Raw genomic sequence first — 10,795 nt, forward strand, 5'->3', positions numbered from 1 at the left:
TGATATTTAAAGACAGATGTGCTCTCTCTACAATACCTTGGCCCTGAGGGTTGTAAGGTATACCTGTTATGTGTTGAATATTGAGGCGTTTGCAAAATTGGGAGAAGGCTGAACTTGTATAGCCTGGGCCGTTATCGGTTTTCAATTGCTGTGGGCATCCCAGAACTGTAAATGTGGTTAGCATGTGACTGATCACATGTTTTGTGGCTTCACAAGTTTGGAGGGAAGCATAAATGAATCCACTAAAGGTATCTATGATAACATGTACATATTTAAGATTTCCAAATTCAGAGATGTGAGTAACATCCACCTGCCATAATGCATTAGGAATTAGTCCCCTTGGGTTTACTCCAAGGTGGGGGACCGGCAAATGAGTGGCACAGGAGTGGCAGTTTTTAACAATCTGCCTAGCTTGTTCCCTAGTAATCTGATGCATGAGGCGAAGCGTTTTAGCATTGAGATGATGTAATCGATGACTGTTCTGCGCTAGGGTGATTTTACCAGAGCTGTTATCAATGGCTGTAAACACTTGATTAGAATCCTGGAGGCGAGTAGCTAGGTCAGCTTTTTGGTTTCCCTCAGCAAGAGGTCCTGGCAGCCCAGAATGGGCGCGTAAGTGGCCTACGTAAAATGGGTGAACTCTTTTTGTAATTAGCTTCTGTAACTGCCTAAACAAATTTCCTGCATTGGTTATGTTTTTTACCTGTCCAGCTGTTTCTAATAGAGGTATAGAATGTGCGATGTATGCACTATCTGTGTAAATATTGAGAGATTGATCTGGGAAGGCAGAAAAAACAGCAACAATGGCTTGCAGTTCCGTTAGTTGAGCAGATGTGCTGCTGGTCATAAATGACACTGTTTGGTCCAGATAAGTGTAAGCAGCTCTACCCGTCGAGGACCCATCAGTAAATACTAGTAAAGCATTTCTCAGAGGCTTAGATGCTGTGAGTATAGGAAAGGTAAACTCATGCTTGTTGGCAAAATCAATAAGTTTGTCTGGTGGATAATGATTGTCTAGAATCCCCGCATAAGAGGCTAGGGAAATGGGCCAAAATTCAGTATTTTGCATGAGCCAGCTAATTTGGTCCACGGTATAGGGTTGTATAATAATATCTGGCTCCTTACCAAAATAACATTTCCCTTGTTTCCTACCCATCATAATGAGATTGGACACTGCCTGATAATATAGCTCAATGACCTTTTTAGGTGTGGCAGGCAAGTGGATCCACATTAAGGGCGCTATCTGCCAGAAAACAGCGGTAGGGGAGAGAGCAGTCTTACAAATAATAAACTTTAAAGGTTTAGTGTAATCCATAAAGGTGGTTATTTAAGAATGGATAGCCTGTTCGACTTTGCGTATAGCCTGTTTTCCTTCCAAGGTAAGTTCACGGGGAGATGTAGGGTTGGCATCTCCCTGCAATATATCATACAGGGGTTTAAGTTCTCCTTTACTGATTTTTAAATAGGGCATAAGCCAATTAATGTCCTCTAGCAATTTTTGAAAATCATTTAGGGTTTTAAGCTTGTCTAATTTTAGTTCTAATTTTTGAGAGAAAATTAGGGACCCTCGCATTTGAAATCCAAGATATGTATAAGGGTCTGCGAGTTGTACCTTGTCAGGGGCTATTTCTAGGCCTTTGTCTCTTAAGGCAATGCGCATCATCTCATAGCATTTCAAAACCTCGCTCCCCTCTTCTCCGGCTATGAGGATATCATCCATGTAATGTATAATGTACATATTTGGCCAATTGTCTCTAGTTGTAAGGCTGAGGCTACAAAGGATTGGCATAGGGTAGGGCTATTAGCCATTCCTTGTGGCAGAACACGCCATTGGAATCTTTTCAAAGGCGCTTTGAAATTTATAGCTGGTAAGCTGAATGCAAATCGCCTCTGATCATCTGGATGCAGAGGAATCGTGAAAAAACAATCCTTTAGATCAACAATGACTTTGAAAAAACCCAAAGGTATGGCAACAGGTGAGGGAAGTCCTGGCTGTAAGGCTCCCATTAGTACCATAGTCTTATTTACAGCTCTTAAGTCTTGCAATAGCCGCCATTTACCAGATTTCTTTTTAATGACAAAAATAGGTGTATTCCAAGGGGAGTTACTAGGGACAATGTGGCCAGCATCAAGCTGCTCCTGTACCAGCTGTTGTGCAGCCATCAGTTTTTCTGCTGTTAGAGGCCATTGATCAACCCACACTGGCTTGGAGTCTGAGTTTTTGAGTTATTAGTGGGATTTCCTTTACAATTCCTTGCGAAATGGCCAGTTTCCCCACAGTTAAAACATTTACTCTTGTTTTGTTGGGATAAGAATTGTCTAACTGTTTACGCTTGCAAGGCGGCAGCCATGGCAAGGCCCTGTTGATAGGCAGCCCCAATATCAGAGCATAGGCGAATATAACCAGTTAAATCAGTCTTTTTCTTATAAGGTCTGATAGCAGCTTGACAGGCGGCATTAGCGTTTTCAAAAGCCAATTGTTTAACAAAATCTGTACCCGCGTCTGCATTACCGAAAATTCTGCCTGCTGCAGTAATCAAGCGGTGAACAAAATCTGCAAAAGGCTCATCAGGTCCTTGTTTAATGTTAGTAAGGGAGGAGCTCATGTCACCTTTGGTGGGCAGTTTCCTCCATGCCCTAGTGCCTGCAGCCTGAACTTGGGCAAAAAGACCTGCATCATATTGCATTTGGGCATCACTATTGGCATAATTTCCTTCTCCTATTAGCATATCAAAATTCCATCCATTACCAGCCTGCGCATTGCGTTTAGCAATGTCCCTGAAGTTCTCTACATATTCTGATTTCCACAGGAGATAGTCTCCTCCAGCAAGTGTCGCTCGGGCTAACGTCTGCCAATCCCCAGGCGTAAGCCAATTCTTGGCTACTGATTCTAAAATTGCTGTAGTATATGGGGCTGTGGCTCCGTATTGTGCTACAGCGGTCTTTAACTCCTTTATTAATTTAAAATCAAACCCACTATGGTGACGCCAAGACTGTCCTTGCGCGTCCACTGTTTCTGTTACTGGAAAAGCCTCTATATCATCTAGCTCTGGTGTAAGTTGTAAGCGGGGAGGGATCTTTGGGACAGCTCCCCGTATGCACAACCCCATTCTGAGTAGGCTCGGTTTCTTCTTCCTCATTATCACTATCGAATGACATGAAGTCCTCACATTCTTTACTTTCATTTTCATTCCCCTTTTTTTCTTTCTGTAATATACCCTCGCCATATTCTACTACATTGGCAATGAGAGGATCAGAATGTCTCTGAGATAAAATCTCATCTATTAAATACCAATAAGAAAAAGCAGTTACCGGGACCTTCTCTGGTCCATAAGTCTTATAATAATCTCTAAGAGCATCACCAACTATTTTCCATCGTTTTTGATCTATAATTCCTTCTGTTCCAAACCAAGGACAAACTTCTTTAATATAATCAAAATACTGACACAAATGCTTAATTTTTACCTTTACTCCTCGTGCCTTTATAGCCTTTCCTAGTCCTTCAACGAACATCTTATCTTGGCTCAATGCTTGACCCATAATCGCCGTTCACTTACCCGAGGGGTGCAGACGCAGCAGGTTCCCACGTTGTTCCCTCTTTTCTTTTCCTTTCTGCCGGCCACTCGAAAGGCGTCCTTCACTGGATCCCCCGTGCTCGAGCCCCACGTTGGGCGCCACTTGACCCGTCCCGCAGGTCGAGCAACGAGGACTCTAGAGGGGGAGTGAGGATGAGGAAGGACAAGAGACAGGAGAAATGGAGACAAGACAGGGCTCTGATCAAGTCTCATTTATTCTGGGGAGATCCACAGTATATATATGGCAAGAAGCAGAAAAACAAGAACATTTGTTGCCAAGCATGTCTGTGGTGACCACCCTGAAGCAATTTCAAGTAAATATCATGTAAATATCACAGGTGGAACAAAAGACAAACAGCATAACTGGCTGAGTAAATGGTTACTTAAAGGAATGCAGAAACATTGTATGCAGAGATGCAGACAGAGATATCCTGCCTTGGGGCAGGAGATGGCAGAGCAGATTTTTGCAAAATGGATGCCATGCAAACAGTCTCCCACAGGAAGTGTACTTTTTTTTTAATCTTAAAACTCATAATATTTCAGTTTGTGAAAAATTTATTTATTGTTCCTCTCTATATAAAAAATAAGCCCAAATTTTCAGGTAATTGGCTTTGTGTGGTCGCAGCAGATCAAACTGGTTAGCTCTCCACCTGAACCGCCTGCGGCTCCAGCCTCCACCTCCAGCACCCTGCGCTCCTCTCGGTCCCACGGGCCGCCTCTGAGCCTTCGAAAACATGTTGTCCGACTCCCCTTCCGTGTCACCAGGCAATGACTCAAGCATCACATTCTCAAGAGGCGCTGATTCCTCCCCTGGAGTAGAAGTCCCTTCATCCCTCCCTCCACCCTGTCCCCAGTCTAACTTCCCAGTCTTGATTGTAGTCATTTCTTCCTCCATGGATCGCAGCCCCACCAGGTAGAAGCCCTGGAGACAAGGGCTGTCTGGCCGCTCAGGACTCAAAAAAATGGGCATGCTGGATAAATGTGTTGTGAATGAGTGAGTTCGAATGGATAAGGAGTGCTTGGATTTGCGAGTGGAGAATGGGGATGTAGCAGGACAGAAACGAGATGGGGCAGACGTCATTATGTGGATCCAGAACACAGTGGGGGCGGGGCAGGTGGAACCGGGGTTGTGAACACGGTGACCACCGACTGCGCAGGGAGCGACCGCCCAGGAGGGGCAGCATCCGCGGTCGTTCGGGGGCCAGGAGGCGCCTGTCCTGGGACCAGTCATAATCAAAGCTCAGCTGTGACACTAAGAGCCTGGGTTTCTGCAAACATAGAGAAGGCGCCGCCCTCTCGGGTTCACTTGGTACCGAGAGAGCTCAGCCGTCCTGCCCCGGGCTCTAAGGGTCGTCTGCGGATTCTTGTAGCCCCAAACCCCGCGGGTTCTTCTAGCCCCAAACCCCGAGGATTCTTGTAGCCCCAAACCCCGCGGGTTCTTCTGCCCCAAACCCCTGCCACCTGCCGCACTGCTGCGCCGCTCTCGGAGCTCGGGTGCCACGACGCTAAGCGCAGACTGGGCGACAGCAGCCTGGAAACAGTCGTCGCCTCTCGGGTCTTGGCCACCTACAGGCCGTTTGGGGACCTCCGCGCATCCTGCCCTCGGCGCGCCGCGGGGCTGGGAGGGAGCCCCGGGTGGCCAAGGCCAGGGGCTGCGGAGCCCCTACCCCCAAGGACAAGATCCTGGACTCCCACTCCAGGCACGTCCTCGCCCGTGAGCCCCTCGGCAGGGCATGGGGACACCGTGGGCTAGACGCACTCGCTTCTTGCCCCTGCCAGAGCAACTCCGAAAGGGAAGCGGAGTTCAAGGGGCCGCCCGGGGTGGGGCTCCAGGTGCCCCTGGCGCTCCCTCTGCTGGCTGCCAAGTGAAGGGACCGCAAGTGGGGGACGCGCCGGAGAACACGGAAGCCTGGGCTTCCGCCTCCAGGAGCAAACAGGTGGACTGAGCGGGCAGGCAGCTAGGCACAGAGGGAGGAGACTGTGGGAGGGGAAATAAACTAGAGGCCCTTGTAAACACTGACGGGATGCAGCTTGCCTGTGGAGATTACACAGAGAAACAAGATGATTTAGAGCTGAACCCAGTTTGGTGAGAAAACACAGACCTTAAAAAATGAATAGCTGTTGCTGAGGCAGAATTCTTTGAAAGAACCAATCAGAGGCTAGCAAAGTATATGTACCCCATGGGCGACCCACTTGGGTCCCCTCCTCACTGTGGAGAGTCTGTCTATCTTTCATAAACTTTCCTTTTGCTTGCACTTTGTTCGTGAACTCATTCTTCCACTTGTGAGACAACGAACCCGGATCCAAACCCTGTCGCTTGGTTTCATATCACAGCCTCCTGTTTAGGGTACTAGGTCCTGTGGGTCTTTATCCACCCCTTTGTCTTACATAGATGAGAGTCAGCTAGAATAAGGTCTTCGTTTGAGGTCCCACAACTCATTCACAGTCCTGAACCCAGAATAGAAGCCAGGTGTCCTAACCTCTAGTACCTGAGCCTTTTCCACTACTGGCGCTGGGCTGTGCTGCTCACGTGTGGGCAGCTCTGCCATGCGCCCCAAAGTGACAGAAACAGCCTTCTGGCTGGCTGAGGCAGGGCAAAGCAAGCAGGGTGACTGGGGCCCAAATTTAAGGAGGCATACGCTCTTGGTGCCAGTCCCTGCATGTGTGACCAGGAAAGTGAGTGCCTCCTTAAATTTTGCAACCTAGATGAATCACTCCCTTTTTTTTAAATCCTCACCCAAGGACATTTTTGCATGTATCTTCAAATAGAGCGGAAGGAAGAGAGGGAGAGAAATATCAGTGTGAGAGAGACACATTGACTGGTTGCCACCCACACGACCCCAACCAGGGCCAGGGACAAACTGTAACGGAGGTTTGTGCCCTTAGCGGGAACTGAACCCAGGACTCTCTGGTCCGCAAGCTGATGCTCTAACTGCTGAGCCAAACCAGCCAGGATGAATCACTCCCCTTTTAGAAAATAACAGCTTTATTACATACAATGAACATACCATAATATTCACCCTATAAATCATATACATAGGTCAGGGGTGGGGAACCTTTTTTCTACCAACAGCCACTTGGATATTTATAACATCATTCATGGCCATACAAAATTATCAACTTAAAAATTAGCCTGCTATATTTGGTCAAACATTTCATTAACTTACCCCTAATGTGCTGGCTGGAACAGCTTCTCTTTGGCGAGGCGTGTGATGTTAGCTGGTACTGATGATGTTGCTGCTCACAACTGCTTTTCCAGGTTTGTGTTGCTCAGTCTGGAGCGCAGGCAGCTCTTTGCAGTGGTGAGTTTTGAAAAGAACTGCTCGCAGCAGTAAGTTGTTCCAAACACAGATGCATATTTCAGTGCAGGTCTCCTCAAAGTGGGAAATTCATTGTTGCTTATGTAACGTTTATAGAACTCATGCAGTGGAGGTTGCTGTACCTAGCTTTCAGCTCGTCATCATTTCAATTCCATTTGTTTACTTTTTAGTTTTGCACACTCACCAACATATCCAAGCGTGTAGAAGGCTTTTGTCCTTCCAGAGTGGGAAATTGTGTTGTGTTATTACAGTCTTAATTTAGTTTCAGATGGTTTCACATTTGAAAGCAGAGCAATGAGAAGCTGGTTGGGGCCCTGCAGCTTGATGTTCTGCTCTGGAGTTACTTGGTAATGTCCACCATGAATGCTAAATCACACAGCCACTTGCTATCACTGAGTTCCCGGACAGGTTTTCCCTTCATCTCCATGAACTGCTTGACTTCATCCCGCAGCTCCTAAAACCTCATGAGCTCATTCCCGAGACTCAGCCACTGCACTTCACAGTGATAAACAAGATCACCGTACTCAGTCAACATCATTCAGTAACTCCTTAAAGCGGTGGCTGTTAAACCCTCTGCTTTTTTTTTTTTTTTTTTTATCCTCACCCGAGGATATTTTTCCATTTTTTGTACAGATAAAGTGGGAAGGAGAGAGAGAGAGAGAGAAACATCGATGTGAAGGGACACATCGAGTGGCTGCCACCCGCACGACCAACCAGGGCCGGGGACAAACTGCAACCGAAGTACGTGCCCTTAGCGGGAACCGAACCCGGGTCTCTCTGGACCGCAGGCCGACGCTCTAACCGCTGAGCCAAACTGGCCAGGGCTAAACCCTCTGCTTTTGACAAAATGTGTGCACAACACTACTGCTGATGTCACATTGTTGAGCCGCAATGACTGTGCACAGAGACTTTCTTGATGTATGATGCAGTGGCATATAATTAAATCACTTGGCCCAAGGCTGAGAAGACTCACCTCATTCTTGACAAGTGCAATGAACCCTTTTTGTGAACCAACCATGGCTGGAGCTCCATAGCTGTAGTAAGGCCACTTCATTTTTCAAATGTTAGCTCAAGTTTCTCCATTGATAAACAAGTCTCTCAAACAAGTCCTCCCCTCTGGTAGTGCCACGCATGGCTTCCAGTGACAGCTGTTCCTCTCGCGTGTCAGACTGCAGTTATCTCACGAACAAAAATGGCCAGTTGGGCGTATTTGTTATGTCTTTTGTCTTGTCACAAGATGCAGAGGAAAATTGGAAATCTCCTGCAGAATGCTTCAGTGTTTTTTCAATATATTGTGTTAAATGGGTAATCGGATCTGAGACAGTTCTCGAGACAAACTAACACTCTGAAACAATTTTACTTTGTCTGGTGCCAACAACTCTGCAGCAGCCACCATGCACTCTCTCACCAACTCTCCCTCTACATGGGGCCTCAGCTTCTTTGCAGTTAGCTGGCTCACTGCAGAACTCCTCTGCATAACATTGTCTCTGTCTCAACGAGGCCGAGTGAAAGTGGCTTGTTGTGATTCCAAACTCCGCTGAAGAGCATTGATTTTATCCAGATGCATTTGCCTCCCAATTCATTGAGTTTAGCATGTTTTGAGCTGTAACGACTCTCCAGAATCGCTTTTTTTCTTTTTTTTTTTTTTTTTTTCTGAAACAATTATTTTTTTTTTTTTTTTTTTTTTATTGAATAATTTTTGTTACAAATGATTCTCCTTTTTTCCCCCAGTGGTTCCCCCCTCCCCCTTCCCTCCCCGCCCCTTCCCCCGATTGTTGTCCATGTCCACTGTTCATGCCTATATGCATATAAATTCTGTTGTTCATCCCTCTCTCAGCTCCCCACTCCTTAGGGGATTGTCCTCAAACTGTTATGTTCATTATATTCCAGAAATCAGTGAGATCATATGAAATTTGTCTTTCTCTGCTTGGCTTGTTTCACTCAGGATGATACTTTCCAGGTCCCTCCATGTAGTCTCAAAGGACAAGAGATCTTTCTTTCTTACCGCTGCGTAGTACTCCATTGTGTATATGTACCACAGCTTTTTAATCCATTCGTCTACTGATGGGCACTTGGGCTGTTTCCAGATCTTAGCGATTGTAAATAGTGCTGCTACAAAGATGGGGGTACATATATTCTTTCTGATTGGTGTTTCAGGCTTCTTAGGGTATATTCCTAGAAGTGGGATCACTGGGTCAAATGGGAGTTCAATTTTTAATTTTTTGAGGTGACACCATATTGTTTTCCATAGTGGCTGCACCAGTCTGCATTCCCACCAACAGTGTACTAGAGTCCCCTTTTCTCCACACCCTCGCCAACACTTGTTGTTTGATGATTTGTTGATGGCGGCCATTCTGACCGGTGTGAGGTGATACCTCATTGTTGTTTTGATTTGCATCTCTCTGATGATTAGTGATGATGAACATTTCTTCATATGTCTCTTAGCCATTTGTATGTCCTGTTTGGAGAGGTGTCTATTTAGTTCCTCTGCCCATTTTTTAATTGGCAGAATCGCTTTTTTTCATTACTGCTAATGCATCACTACAAACTAGGCACACAGGTTTGCCTTTGACTTCAACAAAAAAATAATAATTTATCCATTTCTCTTGGAAAGATCAACACTCTGCATCAACTTCTCTTTCTTTGAGTTGCCATTTGTGGGTTGTCACACCAGTTGAGTTTTAATAACTATCCAGTGTGTGCGTGCAGCCAGTGACATGATTATTTTGCTTTGATCTCTGTTCGAATCCTGCATCTTGGATTTGGAACATATCCAACATTCATATCATCAACTCTTGAGGTCTTTTCTGTGTACTGTAATTTCCGTAATTTCCATCTGGGATTCAGTTTTGGGGAGGATCGTTGATCAAGGACGTGTGGATAAAGGTTGGATTGGAGTTACCGTCTGTGTTGACAACATCGTTGTCAGTCATGGGAGGCAAGTTCATCAGTGTTGTGAGGAATCATGCCATCGCATCTCGTCTCATCATCACTGGATCACCATAGTTTTGCCACAGTGTGTTAACACTTTCACAGCGTGTGCACTCCCAGCCTGCCTGGTGCTGACTGTCCTCTGAGTCACCGCAATACAGGCAGACGGACAGCAGGCAGCTGACGAGAAGCATATGTATCTGTCCCATCATGTACTCCTATGTGTCCTGTCTGTCCCGTAATGCATGTTCCTTGCTTGTCCCTCAAAATTTACATGATTATTATGATTCATTTAATATAAATGTATGTTACTATGAAAAAAGCTCCTAGATTTAATGCATTTCGAGTTCCGCCTGCATTTGCCTTGGCAGAGCCAGACCAAATGATTTCACGGAAATTATACGGCATTCCCCACCCCGATATAAGTGATTTTTAGTCTGTTCACAAAGTTGTTCAACTATTGTCACTACCTAACTCCAGAACATTTTCATCACCTCAAAAAGAAGCAGCACACCCCTTAGCAATGATTCTCCATTTCCTCCTCCCCCAGCCCCTGGCAGCCACTAATCCATTTTCTGTCTCTATGTCTTTGTCTACTGTAAGCATTTCACGCAGATCAGCGGTTCTCAACCTGTGGGTCATGACCCCTTTGGGGCGTCGAACGACCCTTTCACAGGGGTCGCCTAAGACCATCGGAAAACACATATTTCCGATGGCGATTCATAACAGTAGCAAAATTACCGTTTTGAAGTAGCAACAAAAATAATTTTATGGTTGGAGGTCACCACAACACGAGGAACTGTATTAAAGGGTTGCGGCATTAGGAAGGTTGAGAACCACTGATGTAGATGAAACCACATGATATGTTACAGTGTTTTGTGACTGCTTACTTTTGTTATAGGCATTTACACAGACGAGCAGAGCAATGACAATGGACCAGGTACAAAAGGTCATCAGGGCAGAAAGCCC

Source organism: Molossus molossus, unplaced genomic scaffold (assembly GCF_014108415.1).
Source record: "Molossus molossus isolate mMolMol1 unplaced genomic scaffold, mMolMol1.p scaffold_m16_p_12, whole genome shotgun sequence".
Classification (NCBI taxonomy): Eukaryota; Metazoa; Chordata; class Mammalia; order Chiroptera; family Molossidae; genus Molossus; species Molossus molossus.